The 20,812-nt window shown below is 37.1% G+C and overlaps 1 protein-coding gene across 1 annotated transcript in view; it reads left to right on the plus strand.

Annotated features, from left to right (window-relative positions):
- LOC117985911 (WD repeat-containing protein 44) overlaps nt 1-20,812 on the plus strand; it is a 296,876-nt gene that overhangs the window by 121,024 nt on the left and 155,040 nt on the right. The window lies entirely within an intron of this gene.

Consider the following 20,812-nt stretch of genomic DNA (forward strand, 5'->3'; position numbering starts at 1 on the left):
AAGTTGCAATGCGATCTTACAGCTGTATATCACTGGAGTAAAGCGAACAAAATGGAGTTCAATCGTGACAAATGTTCAGTTATGACCTTTGGTAAAGTTCGGTATCCTTTGTTACATGAATATAAAATGGATGGAATCCCTATTCCCAGAGTACAGAACATGAAAGACCTAGGTGTAATTTTTGATAAAAATTGACCTTCCATGACCATATTAACACCGTAGCAGCTGACTCATTTCGAAGATTAGGATTTGTACTACGCAACTCTCGGGAGTTCCATAGTCCTTTGGTAATACGATTACTATATTACGCCTTAGTCCGAAGCAAGCTCGAAACAAGCACCTGTGTCTGGCATCCGTACGAGGCAAAGTACGGGCTTATATTAGAAAAAGTACAAAAGGCCTTCCTAAGATACCTGTATAAACGTTGCTATGGATATTATCCTTTCCTATACCCAACCAAATTTCTGTTAGGTTGCTTAGGTTTCAACTCCCTGGAGGTCAGACGCATTTGCGACCAACTCAAAATTATGTGTCAAATTTTGCGAGGAGATGTTAATGCTCCAGAACTTCATAACCAACTGTGTCGCATACGTGTCCCTGAATCCAACAGTAATCTTCGTCCACGAAAAAATAAACTTTTCGTGGTCCCACATCATCGCACTATTGCTAGATCTATGTCACCTATACCCCGTTCATTAGCATCATTCAACGCGCTTTTGGACAATAATGCTCAATGGGACCCATTTAATGATGGGTCTATAATACTGGTTCGGGAGTTACTGAAGTACGCTGAGAGCATTGCATGAATATGTCATTCAATGTTCTCAGCGTACATATTCAAAATTCTTTGATCTTTTATCGTTTTGTATTTTATGTCTTTTTTCTTGTACCTTTATTTGTATTTAAATTTATTATTAATCATCTAGTTAGTGTAAGTGGCACTGCCGTTCTAATTAGATATAAAATAAATAAAATAAATAAATAAATAAATAAATGACCACAATTTAAATTTTTTTATGTGATATAACCACAAATTCACGGTTTTCAGATTTTTTCCCCTAATACCAGCTATAAGACCCACCTACCTACCAAATTTCATGATTCTAGGTCAACGGGAAGTACCCTGTAGGTTTCTTGACAGACAGACGGACAGACAGACAGAACGACAGACAGACAGACAGACAACAAAGTGATCCTATAAGGGTTCCGTTTTTCCTTTTGAGGTACGGAACCCTAAAAATGGGTCAAGTGCGAGTCGGACTCGCACACGAAGGGTTCCGTACCATCGTCCGGAAAATCAAAGAGTTCCCACAGGTTTTTTGAAAATCTAAATCCTAGCTGAAGAATTTGCGGGCATCAGCTAGAACATAAAGAAAGTACAACTCATACAATGAAATGAAAAGTCCTGATTGTTGACAGTTTGGAAAATAAGTCTTTCGTTCTTTCTTTTGTTAGCAAGCCATTGTGTAGCCACGTCATAGAGATAGATTAGATAGGTATATGTCATTATACCTTTGTCAATATACGTTTCATGACAAGACGTATATTGACAAAGGCAATATTACTGTCCGGAAGTAAATGTCATGAAACAAAAGTGTAGCCACGTCAATACACCTTATTAAATATGTCATGATACCTTTATCGATATACGTTTCATGACAAAACGTATATTGACAAAGGCAATTATTTGTTTGGAAGGGATAAGGACTTGTATTTAATACCTACGGGTATTTTGGATGTTAAAGTTCAGTCTTTTGCTGTCAGCCATAGTTGTGTTCGTGCGTTAATGGTGCGATAGTATTTATGTTATGAAGTTGTAATAATGTGATTAAGAGAAGTACAAGTATACAATGAATCAGTGTTTCCATGTACACGGTAATTACCGTAGATGCACCGTAATTCAGCCCTAATCTACCGTCAAGGTAATATGGCCATTACCTTGACCGTGTCACCGTAATACAAAATCACGTTAAAAATTCATAATATTCTGCGTAATACGAGTACGAATCTCAGTCACCTAAGCATATTTCGTAATGGCAACATTTCTCTTGCTCTCGGTTTAAGCATCAAATCTCAGCAATCTATTTTCATCCTTATTCAAGCAATTAGGAAGGAGTAAAATGTAAAACTAATGAGATTTAACAAAATATTAATATGAATAAATCCGTATATGAAAAAGATATTGCTATGCTAGGAGAGTCAGACTCAGAATAATATTAATAGTTGATTAAAAAGCAAATTCGTGACGTTTTTTCTTTTAAAAATGACACGGTAATTTACACGGTATTCTTTTAGCTAATCCACCGTAATTTAATCTAGAAACACCGTAATTTTAACCCTTGATAATTATAAATACCCACGGTAATTCTCGATTTACATATGGAAACACTGCAATGAATAAATGAGTTTGGTGTGATTCTCGAGTATTATTACAAGGAAATAATATCCCCCTGAGCTTTCACTTTCTATCTTTGATTGACTCACTGGCTGACTCATCAACGCCCAGTCCCAAACCTTTGGACGTAGAAAGTTAGAATTTTGCGCAAAGATTCCCTTTTTCTTTAAATATATAAAAGGAAAAGGTGACTGACCGACTGACTGACTAATATAGCTCAAATTACTGGACGGATCGGGTGGGCGGGATTTGGCATGCAGATAGCAATTATGAGGCATCCGCTATGAAAGGATTTTTGAAAATTCAACCCCTAAGGGGGTGAAGTAGGGGTTTGAAATTTATATAGTCCACGCGGACAAAGTCGCAAGCATAAGCTAGTAATAGATAGGGACAAGGAATAATGCCGGATTTAAAAGTTCATGATTTGAATAAAGTTTTTTCGAAATTTCAAAATTTTACACGATAAAAATATTATAAACTCTCCCTCAATCATGAATTAATTTTACACCCACCTTGCATCTATGACACAGTGCGCAGCAGTGGCGACCCAATAGTTAGAGAGAATGACAGCACCGCAGTTCCAAAGACCAGCAAAGTACGGATAGTCCTCGATTCTTGCTGGTTGACCATAGAACACACGCCTTGTCGGTCCTGATGGTACTGCAAAATCAAAGATCTCAAAATCATAGCTAGAAAATTAATCACCTGTAATATTTACGGTTCCGTACCTCAAAAGGAAAAAAGGAACCCTTATAGGATCACTTCGTTGTTTGTCTGTCTGTAAGTCTGTCCTTCTATCCGTCGTGTCTGTCAAGAAAATCTAAAGGGTACTTCCCGATGACCTAGAATCATGAAATTCGGCAGGTAGTTTGGTCTTATAGCACAAATAAAAGATGTTCAAATCAAAGATCTCGAAACCAAAGCTACAATAACCTGTTATGTTTTTGTAACATAATTTCTGTACATAACCGTTGTTTTTTTTTTAAACTAGGTACAATGATTTATTATGTAGTCTTACTTCTTAGTTCGTCTCTTGCTTTTAATCTGTATCTGTATATAGGTATTAAATTCAAAGTCTTGACTGACTGACTGACTGACTTATATGTACATAGAGACATGAAATTTGGAGGATGTGTTCTTTGTAAAGTAGGTATCTACTAAGAAAATTCCACCCCTAAGTGGGTTAAATGGGGGTTAAAAGGTTATATGAACGACGTTTGTTTCTGAAGTTACAGGTATGAAAATCGGCGTTAAGGTTACAAGCTTTAAATAATAAAAACTTGTATACCTAAGTTATTTTGGAAACTCCCCCTTTAAAGGTGGTAAAATAAGAAAAGAAAGTTTGTAAGGGAAAGTTTTAATTATTGCTAACTTGAAATTTGGACTTTTAGGGGGTAAGTAAGATTTAGGGGATTAGCTAAGAAAGTTTTTTGCGAAAATCCACTCCTAAGGGGGAAAATGGGGGTTGAAAGGTTATAATTATGTAAGTTCTATGTTTTTGAAGTTAGAGATATGAAAATCGGTATTTAGGTAAATAAAACTGTCGAAAAGATTCGTTCTACGGTAAACACACAATATTCCTATTACAATATTATGTCCTATGTATTCTGGGTTCCGTACCTTAAGGTGAAGTGTGTAGGTTCACGAGGCCTTTCGCAGCCGGAAAATTTCTAATCTTATTAGAAAACAGAAAGTTTACGGCGACGAAGTCGCGGGCAACTGCTAGTATTTAATAATAATTTCTTTCTAGGACAAAATAAATTTAAAATATTAAAACCCAAAAACATTAACTTACACGTATTATTTTGGTCTTCCGCAAGAATAATAACAAATAACTTCAGTAAAAATAAAACGGCAATCATTTTTAATGAATAAAATTAATATTTAGTATTTACCTAAAATTATTACTACTACCTACCTACTTGAAATTGTTGAGACTTCAAGTATACGAATTATGAAATAATTTCATACTTTTATACTATTAAAAGAATTTATGTGATCATAAAAATATACTCAATTGAAGGTTAGACTGAAAAATAATGTTGTCGTTAATTTGAAAAATTCTTGGAACTCTCAAGGTATAATATTTAGTTCAATTCTAATAAAACAATGTCATTTCAAATAACAGCAATTAAAAAGCAGTTAATATGCGTACAAAATGAGATCTCACTCGCCATTTTAACTTTATGTGTCAACAGCTGTAATGGCAAAACTACGATTTTAGTCCTTATTTTAAAGGTGAACAGTACTTTCGACATGACAGTTGACACATAGAGTTAAAATGGCGAGTGAGTTCTCATTTTGTACGGACTGTACACACTTAAGTAATTAATAAATTTATTATTTTATTATAAATCCATACTAATATTATATAATAAAATGTGAAAGTGTGTCTGTCTGTCTGCCTGCTAGCTTTTCACAGCACATCCGTTCAACCGATTTTGACGAAATTCAGTACAGAGATAGCTTGCATCCCTGGGCAACTAAGGCTACTTTTTATTCCGGAAAATCAAAGAGTTCCCACGGGACTTTTAAAATTCTAAAACAACGCGTAGTATTACTATTAATTTACTAGCTATGGGTCAGGTTTTCTCGTCCAAAATTCACATTTTTCACATTGTTCACGTAAATTAAGTAAGTCTGACACGAGTATTCATAGATCTGACACATCTTTCTTCGTGTTTTTCAGTTACGAGCTTTGATGTCGGTTGGTACAAATTTCTGACCCGTGAAACCTGTAAACTCTAATAAAGCCACGAGTTTATCACGTATATTTTTAGATATAATGTGGTTGGTGGTGTCACGAAATTAAATCCTATAGCTAAAAGGGTGTGTGCAAAGTGTTTGAGGTTTATTTTTGCCAGAATATTTTGAAAGACTTAACAAGACACAGATTTTTACATTTTTTATTAATGAATCTATATATATAAAAGGAAAAGGTGACTGACTGACTGACTGAATGACTGACTGACTGACTGATCTATCAACGCACAGCTCAAACTACTGGACGGATCGGGCTGAAATTTGGTATGCAGATAGCTATTATGACGTAGGCATCCGCTAAGAAAGGATTTTTGAAAATTCAACTCCTAAGGGGGTGAAATAGGGTTTTGAAATTTTGTAGTCCACGCGGACGAAGTCGCGAGCATAAGCTAGTTAATAATAAAAAAAAAATTATGTCTGGTGGGGGGAGTTAGCTGTTTATTTAACGAATCAGGGGACACGGGAGTGCCCCCGCCAAGACGAGCCAAACTAAAGGGCGGGGCACTACGTACCGTTTCTATATTATTATATTATATATATAAAAGGAAAAGGTGACTGACTGACTGACTGAATGACTGACTGACTGACTGACTGATCTATCAACGCACAGCTCAAACTACTGGACGGATCGGGCTGAAATTTGGTATGCAGATAGCTATTATGACGTAGGCATCCGCTAAGAAAGGATTTTTGAAAATTCAACTCCTAAGGGGGTGAAATAGGGTTTTGAAATTTTGTAGTCCACGCGGACGAAGTCGCGAGCATAAGCTAGTTATTAATTTAAAAAAAATTATGTTTGGTGGGGGGAGTTAGCTGTTTATTTAACGAATCAGGGGACACGGGAGTGCCACCGCCAAGACGAGCCAAACTAAAGGACGGGGCACTAAGTACCGTTTCGTCGTATTTTCGAGCAGTCATAGCTTCGGTCTGGATGACGCTAGAAAGCTACTTAGGTACAGCTAAGAGATGTAACGTTTCGGTTCGATGCCGCGTAGGAACCGATAACGGGTAGATACAGGTTTAATAATACTGCCATTATTTCGCTATTATTTTACGGACTTTTGCGTTTCTCTAATATGTATTTTAAATATAAAATGTATTCTAAAGATAATAGAAAACTATTTTATCTGGTTGAATCATTCCTGTGTGTACATTTCCTATTTATACGAACATAACCTTATAATAATACCTAATCTACTCGGCAATATCTTCAAAGTATAATTGGTTTCATTATTTACGAAGTGGGAAGCAAACGTCGGGAATCAAATTAATTAATTAATAATTAAATCACATTAATTTGTCGGGCAACTTTGATGACATTCGGTGTCGAGACAATTTGCGCTTTGAAGTGAAATTATAATATTCCAATTGAACTTCTTAACCGCACAATAATTGTGTCTGTGCTCCACAAACTTCTGAGTTTATGCCCTACTAGCGACCCGCCCCGGCTTCGCATGGGGTCAATGTAGATACTAATGTGGTGCCATTGAGTTGTCATTGCCTCGGAAACTCTCAAATGAGAGATTTTTTTTCCGACCTAATTCACATTATTTCGATTTCTCTAGGGATCTCTAATTTTTTGAGAATTAAACTATAGCTATAAACCTTCCTCTTGAATCACTCTATCTATTGGTGAAAGCCGCATTAAAATCCGTTGCGTGGTTTAAAAGATCTACGCGTTCATACATACATACATACAGCGGGAAGCGACTTTATTTTATACTATGTAGAGATACAAATTTCAAACTCTTATATACCCTTCATCATCATCATGATCAACCAATCACCGGCTCACTACAGAGCAGAGCAGAAAGGAGGGTCTCCTTTCACAGTGATAAGAGTTTTGGCCATAGTCTACCAAGCTGGCCATGTGCGGATTGGTAGACTTCACACACCTTTGAGAACATTATGTAGAACTCTCAGGCATGCAGGTTTCCTCATAATGTTTTCCTTCACCGTTAAAGCAAGTGATATTTAATTAATTAAAACCCACATAACTCCGAAAAGTTAAAGGCGGACGTCCTAACCACTAGGCTATCACAACTTACCCCTTAGGGGTTGGATTTTCAAAAAATAGGTATTTCTTAGCGGATGTCTACGACATAGCTGTCTGCGTGCGAATCAGTCCGATCCGTCACTTACTTTAAGCTGTGCGTTGATAGATCAGTCAGACACTTTTTCCTTTCATACATTTAGATTGTACTAGCTTATGCTCGCGACTTCGTCCGCGTGGACTACACAAATTTCAAACCCCTATTTCACCCCCTTAGGGGTTGAATTATCAAAAATCCTTTCTTAGCGGATGCCTACGTCACAATAGCTATCTGCATGCCAAATTTCAGCCGGATCCGTCCAGCAGTTTGAGCTGTGCGTTGATAGATAAGTCAGTCATTCAGTCAGTCAATCAATCAGTCAGTCAGTCAGTCACCTTTTCCTTTTATATATTTAGAAGATTGTTTACTCGTCTGATATCATCTGTCCACCTAGTGGGAGGTCTATATACTATCGGCTAAACTCCTCCTTTATCTAGGCATTGTACCCAACTTGTTAACCTACCATTATTGTACTGCCGTGGTCTGACTCATCTTCCTTATCTTCCATCCTTCTCCGTTCTCTCCATTATGCCTTCTATATAAATTTGGACTAGCTTATACCCGCGACTTCATTCGCGTGGATTACACAACTTCAAACCCCTGTTTTACCCCTTTAGTGGTTAGATTTTCAAAAATTCTTTCGTAGCGGATGTCTATGTCATAATAGCTATCTGTATGCCTTTCAGCCCGATCAGTCCAGTAGTTTGAGCTGTGCGTTGGTAGTATAGATCAGTCAGTCAGTCAGACAGCTTTTCCTTTTTAACCGACTTCAAAAAAAGGAGGAGGTTCTCAATTCGTCGGAATCTTTTTTTTTTTTTTATGTATGTTCCCCGATTACTCAAAAACGCCTGGACCGATTTTGAAAATTCTTTTTTTGTTTAAAAGGGTATACTTCAAAGTTGGTCCCATTTCAATTTGGTGAAGATCTGATGAACATCTTCGAAGATAGATACTGGAACTCCTCAACGGATAAGAGTAAATTGTTCGCGATCAGTGTAATAGCTTAGTAAACAGTAGATTTTTAACCAGTCATAGCATAATTCCATGGGGCCACTAAAAATTGTGAAATAAAAAATTTTTACAAAAAAAATAAAAACCGACTTCGTTACATAAACACTAAAAATTGAAAAATAATTTAATTTATTACCGAATATATTATGTATACAAGAGTTAATATAGTTCCATAATAATATTTTTTGGGGTCGGTGCCAATGAGGTGCCATTGTGGAGTCCCATAAAAATATGAAGTCCAGACGATTCGCGCAGCTAAAGCTAATTGGCACCGGCACCAAAAAGTATTATTATGGAACTATATTAACTCTTGTATACATAATATATTCGGTAATAAATTAAATTATTTTTCAATTTTTAGTGTTTATGTAACGAAGTCGGTTTTTATTTTTTTTGTAAAAAAAATTTATACATACAGATTCAATAAAGTTAAGGTTCTAAGCTTGCACGTAATATTCGCACTATAGTGGCAGGTAGGTCCAATGAAATAAAAAACCGGCCAAGTGCGAGTCAGGCTCGCGCAATAAGGGTTCCGTACTACAGTCCGTATTTTTCGACATTTTGCACGATAATTCAAAAACTATGATGCATAAAAATAAATAAAAATCTGTTTTAGAATGTACGGGTGAAGACCTTTCACATGATACCCCACTTGATATAGTTATCTCACTTTGAAAGTTGAAAATACCAATTATTAGTTCAAGACCCTAACCCTATCTCTAACCCTAAATTCACGGTTTTCAGATTTTTCCCCAAATGTCAGCTATAAGATCTACCTACCTTCCAAATTTCATAATTCTAGGTCAACGGGAAGTACCCTGTAGGTTTCTTGACAGACAGACAGACGGACAGACGGACAGACAGACAGACAGACAACAAAGTGATCCTATAAGGGTACCGTTTTTCCTTTTGAAGTACGGAACCCTAAAAATTATGATTTGTGGTCAATATTTCTCGTTACATCTCTATTACATAAAAACCTCAAGCCCTCTGATTTAGGAGGCAGTAAATCAAAACGCCTGAGGTCAGTGAGAGGGTTCAGTATTGGGTTCTTATGGCTCGCTCGAAAGTGATTAATCTTGTACTCCCGAATAGGCGAACAAAAGCTATGTGACTATAACATAAGCTACATGACATAACCAGAACGCAAAAACTTAGCGTTATTGTTATACTACCTAAACATAATTCAATACCAATAACCGTTTGCCTCATTTTGTAGTTTTAGTGATTTAGTATTTTTCTAACCCGCAATGTATAGCGTGCAAAACTCGGGTTATTGCCCCGCCTACGAAGTGGCATTGATTCCGAGTGGCCTACTTACAAAACGTTCGTTTACCTCTAGCGTCAGCCAGATGTTTTATTTGCAATATAAATCGTGAATTTTTACAAAATTATAGGATTTTTGTGTATTTTTTTCGCGTTTTTTTTGTGGTATCATATTATCAGTAATCATCAGTAGGTACTATCACCTGTCTTCGTTTTTGCCAGTGTTCTGGTTACACCCTGTATAAGCTATGTGACATGCGATAGTATTTGATTTGGAAAGGGGTATCATCGGGTATTTGATATTCTGTGACTAGAGAGATAGCTTGCATTCTGGAGATGGGCATCCATGCGAAGTCGCGGGCATCATCTAGTACTCTAGTACTTAAATATATAAAAAGAAAAGCTGACTGACTGACTAATCTATCAACGCACAGCTCAAACTGGATCGATACAAGATATTTTTTATAATTTTTTAGTGTTTTACCTACACTTAATCGAACCTGCATCTTCTGGGTTCGCGCCCGATGCCTGGACCAACTCGGCCACGGTTTCGCTTACCGCCAGTGACGAAATTTGTGATACGTATGTTCTCTCAGTACTGAAGCGACTGTTTAATGCCATCTAGTAGCGACACTTTGCATTTATCGAAACTACTTTCAAATACAATACGATACAAGATAGCTTACGCTAAGAAAGGATTTTGGAAAATTCAACCCCTAAAGCGGTAAAATAGGGGTTTGAAATTTGTTCAGTCCACGCTAATGAAGACGCGGGCATAAGCTAAGTAGTACTAAATATGGACAATATTATAATAGGCTAGTTGACACTTTTTTTAAGTAGGTCTTAAATGGTTAATATTTGTCCTATTAGATCAAAAAAATTAACACTATATTTTTTTGCGCCCTAAAAACCGTAAAACTTTAATTTAAAAATATATTTTTCTTAGACGGGTGAAAACACTGTCGGCCATGTTTGGCCGGTAGATTTTCTGTGCTCTGACGTCATGCATTTGTAAACAACAGCATAACCTCCCAAAGTTTAATAAACATGACTTCTATACTAGTTTACATGAAAAATATAGTAATTATCGTTATTGTATCATCCGAGAATGTAAAAAAAGTAGATAATTTAAAGTCCTGACAAACTTTTACGGACTTTAAATTTTATATATATGGATACTACGTTAGTCCCCGCGTGACATAGGGATGACATTTCTTTGTTTACATATTTAATGACGTCACATCATGGCTGACAGCGTTTTCTGCGTTTCAAATAAAAATAAAAATTGTATTTTTTTAAATTGGATTTTTTTTTTTTTTTTTTTATTAACTATCAAATATTGAACATTTTACAAATACTTTTAACACAACAAAAAAACCACTAAGGTTTAGTATGTTGCTTATCATTCCGTCCATTAATCGATTTTGGGAGATTTTGATATTTTTATATATCCATCCTGCGTTTTTAATAATTGTTATTCATATATTTCGTTGTCTTAAGCAAAATACTATAATAAATAATCATTTATTGGACGAAATTAGATATGAGTCAAGTAGCCTATTAGCCAATAATTTAATTACTTCGCCACTGGATTGTAGCTCAAACGGCATCCATCTTTTCATCACAGCTCCTTTATATTCCGGCCTCACGCCGACGCATCGTAATAACTACATGAGGGACAAATACAAATGTAATTTCCCGCGGGAAATCCGTGATGCCTTCAGGACGTTCGTGTAATTACTATGCGGTACAAGTTCTTGTCGAGCTCTGGCTGTGTGATGGGAGACGGTCACATGAATAATCTTGACCTCAAATTCTTTTTTACAAAGTTATTGCACACGATAAAATAATAATCTGACTGACTGACATATCAATTAATTATAACAAGCCGTAACGCATAACGACCAATTTATTGTAAGCGACAATTTTTCGAAAAACCGTTTTTATCGTAACTGACATCAATACCTATTAAAGGTACATAAAATAATTTATATTATTAGAAAGTAAAATAGTATTTTTAATAAGCATCATAATAATATTTTGTCATTAGTGGAAATTTTGATCGTAACTATACAGAAAAACTTTTTTATCGTACCTAAGTGTTTAATCAATAAAAACATATCGTAAGCAACCGACTTATGGGAAGCAGCATGAAATATTATCGTAAGCAACACAACATGTTATCGTAAGCGACATAATGAGACTGTCATTTGTCATTTACGATATTCTCTGTGTTTACGATAAATAAAATCGAATTCAATCACTTTAAAAATATTTATTAAATTAGGCGGCGCAAGACCGTGGCGCGTGGAAGATCCTTACAAAAAACCTATGTCCAGCAGTGGACGTCTATCGGCTGATGATGATAATGATGATGATGATACCGGTGGTAGAGTCTTGACATAGGTAATATTATCAGAAGTGGCACAGGCTGCCTAAAATATCTGCTGCTGCTATCTGCTGGTAAAATATCTAAATATATAAAAGGAAAAGGTGACTGACTGACTGACTGACTGACTGACTGACTGACTGACTGACTGACTGACAGATCTATCAACGCACAGATCAAACTACTGGACGGATCGGGCTGAAATTTGGCATGCAGATAGCTATTATGACGTAGGCATCCGCTAAGAAAGGATTTTTGAAAATTCAACTCCTAAGGGGGTGAAATAGGGTTTTGAAATTTTGTAGTCCACGCGGACGAAGTCGCGAGCATAAGGTAGTAAAATATAAATTCATTTCATTTCATATTAGGTATCATATATTTTTTTATTTTATTTTTAATAAAATGGAAATTGATATATTCGTGCCACAGATCTCATACTAGTTCTTTGCTAGATGGAAATTAAATATTTAATTCGAGAATAATAATCCCTAAGTTTACCTTCTTTCTTACGAAAACAGACGAAATACATTTTAGTCCAAAATTCTTCGAAATGTAACGTCAACAATTCTAAAGTTCGCCCTTCTGATTACTTTACACCGAGGCGTAAATTTTTGATGACGAGTCAATCCCTCGAGTCTTGTAACACTAACTTGTAAAATGAACACCGAATTTTACGGTCCACGCATTGATATACAACACCCAAGATACAGTGTGACAAGGCTCTTTTGGCGCGTGGCGAAAATCGGAACTAACGCCGCCATCTTGTGAAGTGTCATGCTGTTCCATCGCTGTTCCCTTATATGCGGTGTTGCTAAGTAAAAAAATCTGAAATTTGGAAATCTGGGATTTGGCTTTCCCAATTTACCCAAGTTAAATATTATATAAAACTTATTCGATTTTTGACATTGATATTTTCAATATAATATACCTACCGTAAAATTGAGGAGATTTTATTTTTATTAAATTTGAAGAATAAATAAATTATTTATTTGCTGGCAGCCTTTGTTCTACAACTACGCCCCCCTGTCAATGTTATTCAAGTGCCAAAAGAGCCTTTTCCTACTGTATTACAGACTCGCTTGACAAATTATCCGAAAAGTCCTCTCTGACCATCTATGTGCGTCATATTACTGATAGCTGAGGATCATGACTCCTTTCGAATCATGATAGAGGTTTTGATGGGATATTAGAGCGGTGAGCTTTCAGATTCTTCCTTATACGACTCGGAAGAGTCCGAGATTTCAACTCTTTGGTTAAACGATTCGTTTAGTGCAAGTGCACTAAACCAGAGCGTACGGGAGGCGCGGAATGTCAGCCGAGGCTTCGCGTCGAACAGGTAAAAGGATTCGCGTTGCATCGGGCGCACACATTATACCTATAAACCAGTGCCAAAATACAGTTTTTAGGGTTCCGTACCTGAAAAGGAAAAACGGAACCCTTATACACTTTGTTGTCTGTCTGTCAAGAAACCTACAGGGTACTTCCCGTTGACCTAGAATCATGAAATTTGGCAGGTAGGTAGGAGCCTGGCTCGCACTTGGCCGGTTTTTTGTAAACACATTGATTATTATCAGGTGTTCACCACGCTGCATGGTTTGCGGATTGGCAGACTTCACACACCTTTGGGAACATTATGGAGAACTCCCAGGCATGCATATTTCCTCACGATGTTACAATGAAATAAATCTACGTATCTATGGCATTTGCTGTCAGTGTTACGAGGCTAAACTGTTAGCTCAATAAAACTTTATCTTCTATCTATAGTATTTACGGAACGAAGGGGGGAAGCTTTATAGATGAGTGAGTGAAATTATGTTTTTATGACACAATCTAGGAGACGGCTTTTTATGGAATACTATGATGTGCCAAATTGCTAAGTAATGTTAACGTATAAAAGCCTATCATCTCCCAACTGGTCTGGAAAATTTGTTTATAAGGCATGATTTATTTAGACTACGCTATGCACGGGCAGGTTTAGGCCGAATTTATTCAATAAAAAAACCTTAATAAAGTTTTATTTATTTATTTATTTATTTGAGCTGAAAGGGCTACTGATTCAGCATGATGGTGCAGTGTGATGATGATGATGACGATGATGAGACAATATTTATAGGTAGCAAGTACTTGTCGGTAACTGGAGTGTGTCCAAAAAGCACGAAACTGTGTGCCCTGCGGTGCCATTAAAAGTTGTTTCCCAAACTCGGAACTGCGGGAATTGTATAAAAGCTGCTTGTTCACAAGTGGACAAGGTTTGGAACGCAAAACTCAATTCGTTTTTCAGATTGGTAGATATAATATACTTTTTGTATAGTTCCGTATTTCTAGAGAAAAGGAATCTTAAAAGATCAATTCGTTGTCTGTCTGTCAAGACCTGTCAAGGGAATCAAAACCTATAGGGTAATTACTTCCCGTTGGCCTAGAATCATGTAATTTGGCAGGTAGTACTAGTGCCTTATAGCGCACGTAAAGGAAAACATACGAAAACCGTAAAATGGTTAGGTACCTACATCACAAAAAAGGTTGTTATTTCTTGTACGTTGTACGGAACCTTTCGTGTGCGAGTCCGACACGCACTTGACCGATTTTTATAATATTGCTTCTACAAAATACCGAGCCCTGTCCCCTTTGTAAACAAACCCACCCTTTTATTTTGACCATTTCCTTCCGCAACCTAATCCCTGTATCTTAATGTATCTTTTCGTTATCCCACTACATTTTTCTGACAGCCGGGATATAAAGACATGATGTATTGGCCAGCGAGTGGGATTCCAAGCAGTATATTCTCCGTCTATTCTCCGCTACGCGATTAATCATTTTCGGGCTAGCCGCAACCCGCCTGTTGACCTCTGGCCTTTTGTTCTGTCAATAAATTATGTAATACTAGTGTAACATGCTGTGATAGCCTGGTGGTTAAGATGTCCGCCTCCTAATCGGAGATCAGGGGTTTAATCCCGGGCATGCACCGCTAACTCTTCGGAGTTAAATGCGTTTTAAGTAATGAAATATCACGAGGAAATCTGCATGCCTGAGAGTTCTCCATAATGTTCTCAAAGGCGTGTGAAGTCTGCCAATCTGTACTTGGTCAGCGTGGTAGACTATGGCCAAAATCCTTCTCATACTGAGAGGAGACCCGTGCTCTGTAGTGAGCCGGCGATGGGTTGCTCATGATGATGATGATGAATGTAACGAACAACTCAATTCCTTTCAAACAACATGGAATACAACTAGGTATGCTAAAGCTGGATCCAATATAATGATTTCGATCAAAACGGTATAATTACAGCAAAATTGCAACAGCTTTCTTCCAGTTTTTTGCTTGTTCTGTAATCTGTAATAGTTTATTTCGTGCAATTACACCGTTTTGTTCGCCAGCTCCTATTAATTTGGAAGTTATTCGTTTTAGAAGTTAATCGTTTAAGCGCAAAGCGAAACTATTTTTCCTCGACTCATTACAGTTAAGCGGTATCCGCTCATTAGTGAAATCGCTCTCTCACTATTACACCGTTATGTTGTAGCTATCAACGGGGGATATATAGTCTAAGAGACGGCCGACACAAACATTAAGTTCTACGTGATGCACGCTACTTCGTTCGCGTAAGTTTCGGAAAAAAATCCCATGGGAACTCGTCGATTTTCTGGGATCCGGTAGCCTATGTCCTTCCCTGGGATGCAAGCTATCTTTGTACCAAATTTCGTCAAAATCGGTTAAACGGATAGGCCATGAAAAGCTAGCAGACAGACAGATACAGCTTCATTCGATTGAATTTGAATTTTCGAAATGAAATAACCAAAAATTCTAAAAAGTACTTACGTGTGTTTTCATTTTAGACTGAAAGCCGAAATACCGTTTTTTTTAGTTTTTTAGATATAACTTGAAAAACCGGCTCACGAGTTCGGTATGATCGAACAAAAATAATCCTTTTAAATTATTTTTGTAATGTAACCACAAATTCAAGGTGTTCGAATTTTCCCTACTACTAGTGCTACATGTCATTGCTATCTGCCAAACATGATTCTAGGTCAAGGAGAAGTACCCTATAGGTTTTAATTCCCTTGACGGGTCTTGACAGACGGTCAAACCGACAGACAACAAAGGAATCCCATAAGGGTTTCTTTTTTCCTCTGTAGATAATATGGAATTACAAAAATGACGGACTTTCATATAAACTTTTATCCCCTATTCAACTCCCTTGGGTAGAATTTTTAGGAACCATGAAGCACTCGTTTTTTTACCGTCAACTCTCACACTACACCGCCCCATGGAACGACGAGGTAACAAACTTTGTTTGACAGTTTAGGTTAGGAAGTACGGTAATTAGTGGTTTCTAACACCATAGGAAAAAGTGAACCTTCCCTAAATAAAGGCCTATAAGTACATCCTCGCCGCTACCGACTACATAAATGTTTGAAATAAGTAGTCAATTCTAATGCAGGTGTAACCAGAACGCTAGAAAAACTTAGCGTTAGTGTTATATTGGGCCGATTCTCTAGTACACAATCTCTAAACTAAACTAAATTAACAGGTCTAAATCTAGTGCTTTCTTTTTCCGCAAGCAATATTATGAAAGGGATAGCAATAGATTTAGACGTGATATTTTAGTTTAGTTTAGAGATTGTGTGTGTGTGTGTAAGGAATTAGCCACACTACCTACCTAAACACTATCCAATACCAATAACCATTTGCCTCATTTTGTAGTTTTAGTGATTTAGTATTTATCAGTGCCAAACTCGGGTCAATGCCCCGCCTACGACGCTGCATTGACTCCGAGTGACCTACTTATGCAACGTTCGTTGACGTCTAGCGTCAATCAGATGTTTTATTTGCAATAATATATCGTAAACTTTTACAAAATCATAGGATTTTAATACTACATTGCTGCTTCACTGTGTCATATTAAAATCATTTTTCGTAAAAAGCTTTCAATGGATTAAAATAAATATCAAATGGGCTCGGTGGCTATTATTCAGTGTTAGACAGTTAGCGAACGGCAGGCAGAACACAACGTTCAATTCAAGACAGTCCAATGTCAATAAGCGATCATAATGCCATAGATATAAGTCGACTTACACTGACACATCATACTTAATACGCTGAAACTTTTGTAGTTAAATAAATAATAATCCAAAAGTGGTATTTACTCACAAATAAATCCAGCAACGATTCGAACCAACGATCCTTTAAACTGATAGCCAATTTGCCGCTCGATTCCTTTAAAAACATACAATACAGGGATAATTCCCCATGTAATGAACTCATCTTTCGTTCGTAACTGCATAAAGGTGTGTTCACATGACATAAACATACGCGACGTTATCTTTCATCAAGCGATTTGCCTTCTCATTTTTGATTTAAACCCCTTTCCAGTATCAGTTTTCCCCTCCAATTATAATATGGGTACCTTCAAGTCAAGAGTGAATAGGCATCTAGGCAAGCGCGCTCCATCTTAGGCTTGCAGCCAGGCGCTAGTCTATAAATTTAAAAAAAAAGTGGTTGGTGAAGAGAGACGTTGGTGCAGAGCATTATTGAAGATAGATCCTTAAGATCTCTGAGGATCTATCAGTATTTATAACGAAATCATACATGCTACAAGCTACGAAAAGTTAATTTGTACCACCATAAGACGGAAAATAACAAGAACACAAAACACGGACCGAAGTAGAATACAAAAAGCGGCCTTAGTCCTTACCGCTTAATAGTATCTACTTATAACAAACAGTATGCTGAGTTTGACTTATTTCACCTATCTAACAATTAATTTAAAAACCTTCTGTAATACCTAGGTTAAGATATTAATAATAATTATGTAAGTACGCTGTTGATTAATTTCAAATAATCAATATAAATAAAATAGCAATCCCTACCAGGTATTCGTATATCGTTGTTGTTGTTTGTCAAAAATTGTACAGCATTTTTTGATCTAAATAACTTATCGACAGGTTAAATAGATAGATTATTAATTTCGAACGTTGAACAATCGCGCGCACGAGTGATACCGTCTGATACAGCTTTAACATCGAAATTGTCGACCCGTCCGGCTCGATTTCACGGCTGACTACACACCGTACGGGAAAACTACCTCCAATGCGGTATTGTTTACACATACAAACGTACAGGTATATTGCAAGTCCCGAGAGAAGGTTTTTTAAGAAATTAAATATCACTTGCTTTAACGGTGACGGAAGATATCGTTACGAAACCTGCATGCCTGAGAGTTCTCCATAATTTTATCAAAGTGAAGTCTGCCAATCCGCACTTGGCCAGCGTGCTAGACTATGGCCAAACGTGCTCAGTAGTAGCCGGCAATGGGTTGATGATGATGAGAAAAGGTAGAGATCTTATAAATTAAAATTGCGCGTCCCATAGATTGCTTCATCACTTACCACCAGGGGCACCAGATCAAGGGCTAACTTGTATCTGAAAAAAAATGTTTCAAAACATCTCTATGAAAGTACGAGGGAAAACTACAAGCTGAAATTCAAGCAGTCCTTGGCATCGATATAAATGACAAGATAATATGGTCAAGCGAACAAAATTTTTCACGGTTTTGGAACCAAATAAATCAGCGCCACCTCTTATAGATACTAATAAACGACCCGTTTGAAATCCAGATGTCACTGAGGTTGCATTGCTAAATAAACATTTTAGGACCAATGAGTCGATGCCATTTTGCTTGTTCAATGGCCCTGTCCTTACGAAGTAATATATAAGTCAATGGTCATTGGATTGTTATTTCTTTTCTTCCTGTTTACATTATATCGGCGCTCGATGGCTGGGGCGTGCTTTTTCTCTAAGCTCCTATGTTTCTTGCAATTTACTGAGTAAATAATCCCATTACAAAAACGCTGTTTTACACTGTATAGTCTGATTTTTAATTCCGTGGAATTCTGACGTTTCTTAATGTTAGCAGAGATAAAACAATTCCCACAAAGAATAAAACTTTAAATATTGTAAATTTAAGTACATAATATATCGATTGCCGCATGTATGTAAGATCATCACTTGAGAACAAATCAACCGATTTGGCCGATTTTTTGTTGTTTTCGTAAAGAAGAAGGTTTTTGTGAAAGAATTTCTTAAAAAATCCTGAATCATAATCTAAGCGTGTACTTTTAGGCACATCAAGATGATTAAAATTAAAAATAAACTTAGAAATGTTCAACATATAAGTCAAGATTACATCCTCAAATCAACCGATCCCATTGCTGCCAGTTTCCACTTTCCACTGTTAAATATTGCAACCTATTTTAGTGCGAAGTTATGTCTTAGGGCTTTTTATATTGATAGGGATTTAATGTAATTTGGGGTAAAATCGAACTTCAGGGGGTGGTCACACTGTTTTTCATACAAATAACTCCCCTGATGTATAAAAATGACAACATCAGAATTCCACCGATTAAAAATCAGAGTATAGTTTGTATTTTGTACTAGCTGATGCCCGCGACTTCTTTCGCATTGACTTAGGTTTTAAAAATCCCGTGGGAATTCTTTGATTTTCTGGGATAAAAAGTAACCTATGTCACTCTCCAGATCTTTAATTATACCTATGCAAAAAATCATGTCGATCAGTTGCTCCGTTGCGACGTGATTGAAGGATAAACCATCAAACCAATAAACCAACATACAAACACACTTTCGCATTTACGAGTATAGCGCGGTTGACGTGCGGGGCTTCCGCCCACTTCACACCCCGATTGTTGCGGACTATTATGTGACGTTTTGTCGGTCTCAACAACACACAACAAGACAACGCTCTAGGAAACCGCTATCTCTTTCTAAAGGTCGATGTACAATATTTCCTGCCGGGTACTGTACATATCATAGCCTTATAAGCATATTTTACACAAATACCAGTGGCCCTACCGCAGTTGTTTGACAGCTACAATGTCACGATCGCAATCATCTCTGTAGGGCGATTGTCTAAAACCTGCATCAATCATTATTACAATCTCATTTGTTCTGATTGGCTGAATTTGTGCGATTCATGTTGCAACAATGCATTGTAGCTAATAGTGAGCGAGCGTTAACCAATCAGAAATGATTGCGATTGTGACATTGTAGCTGTCATTCTCCCGCAATCGCGCAGCTGATTGGTTAACGCTCGCTCACTATTGGCCACAATGCATTGTTGCAACAAGAATCGCACAAATTCAGCCAATCAGAACAATTTGAGATTGAATTAATAATGATTGATGCAGGTTTTAGACAATCGCCCTACAGGGCAGCATGAACTAGCAAGAGTTTGAGAAAGGTATCGCCCTAGTTATTATTAATAGAAACGCCCGTCAGACCAATTTCACGCGTCCACGGCTTGTTCCTGGACAAAGGGCTTTGACGCTGTAGGCAGAGCAAAATGTTTTTTTCTTATTTATCTACTCGGAGATACGACAAGGTTACTATGAGAATCTTCATAAGGTGATATGTATCACTTGAGTGTAGCTCAGTTCATTTAAAAGATAATAATTATGTTCTCCTAACCAAAATAATACATGAAGAAGCGGCTAGTGGTTTAGACGTCAACGTCTCGACGTTGGCACGCACCTCTAACTTTTAAAACTAAGTAAGCCATTTATATCACTAAGTAAATTGTTTGATCGGTAAGGAATACATAAGGAAACTTACATGCTTGAGAGTTCTCGTCTGCCAAAAGTCTGCCAATCCGCACTTGGCCAGCGTGGTAGACTATGGCCAAACCCTCTTCCTGAGACTCTCTTTCTGAGAACCTGCACTCAGTAGCTAAGCGTGAGCTGGCGATGGGTTGATAATGATGATGATGATGATGATGATGATGATGATGATGATAAACCGAATTCTAGCCATGACAGCATATCTCAACAGAAACTAAGCAGCAAATATTATTGTAGACAAGTGTGTGCGCAAACACAGGTGCACTCTCA

This window comes from Maniola hyperantus, chromosome 10, assembly GCF_902806685.2.
Source record: "Maniola hyperantus chromosome 10, iAphHyp1.2, whole genome shotgun sequence".
Taxonomy (NCBI): domain Eukaryota; kingdom Metazoa; phylum Arthropoda; class Insecta; order Lepidoptera; family Nymphalidae; genus Maniola; species Maniola hyperantus.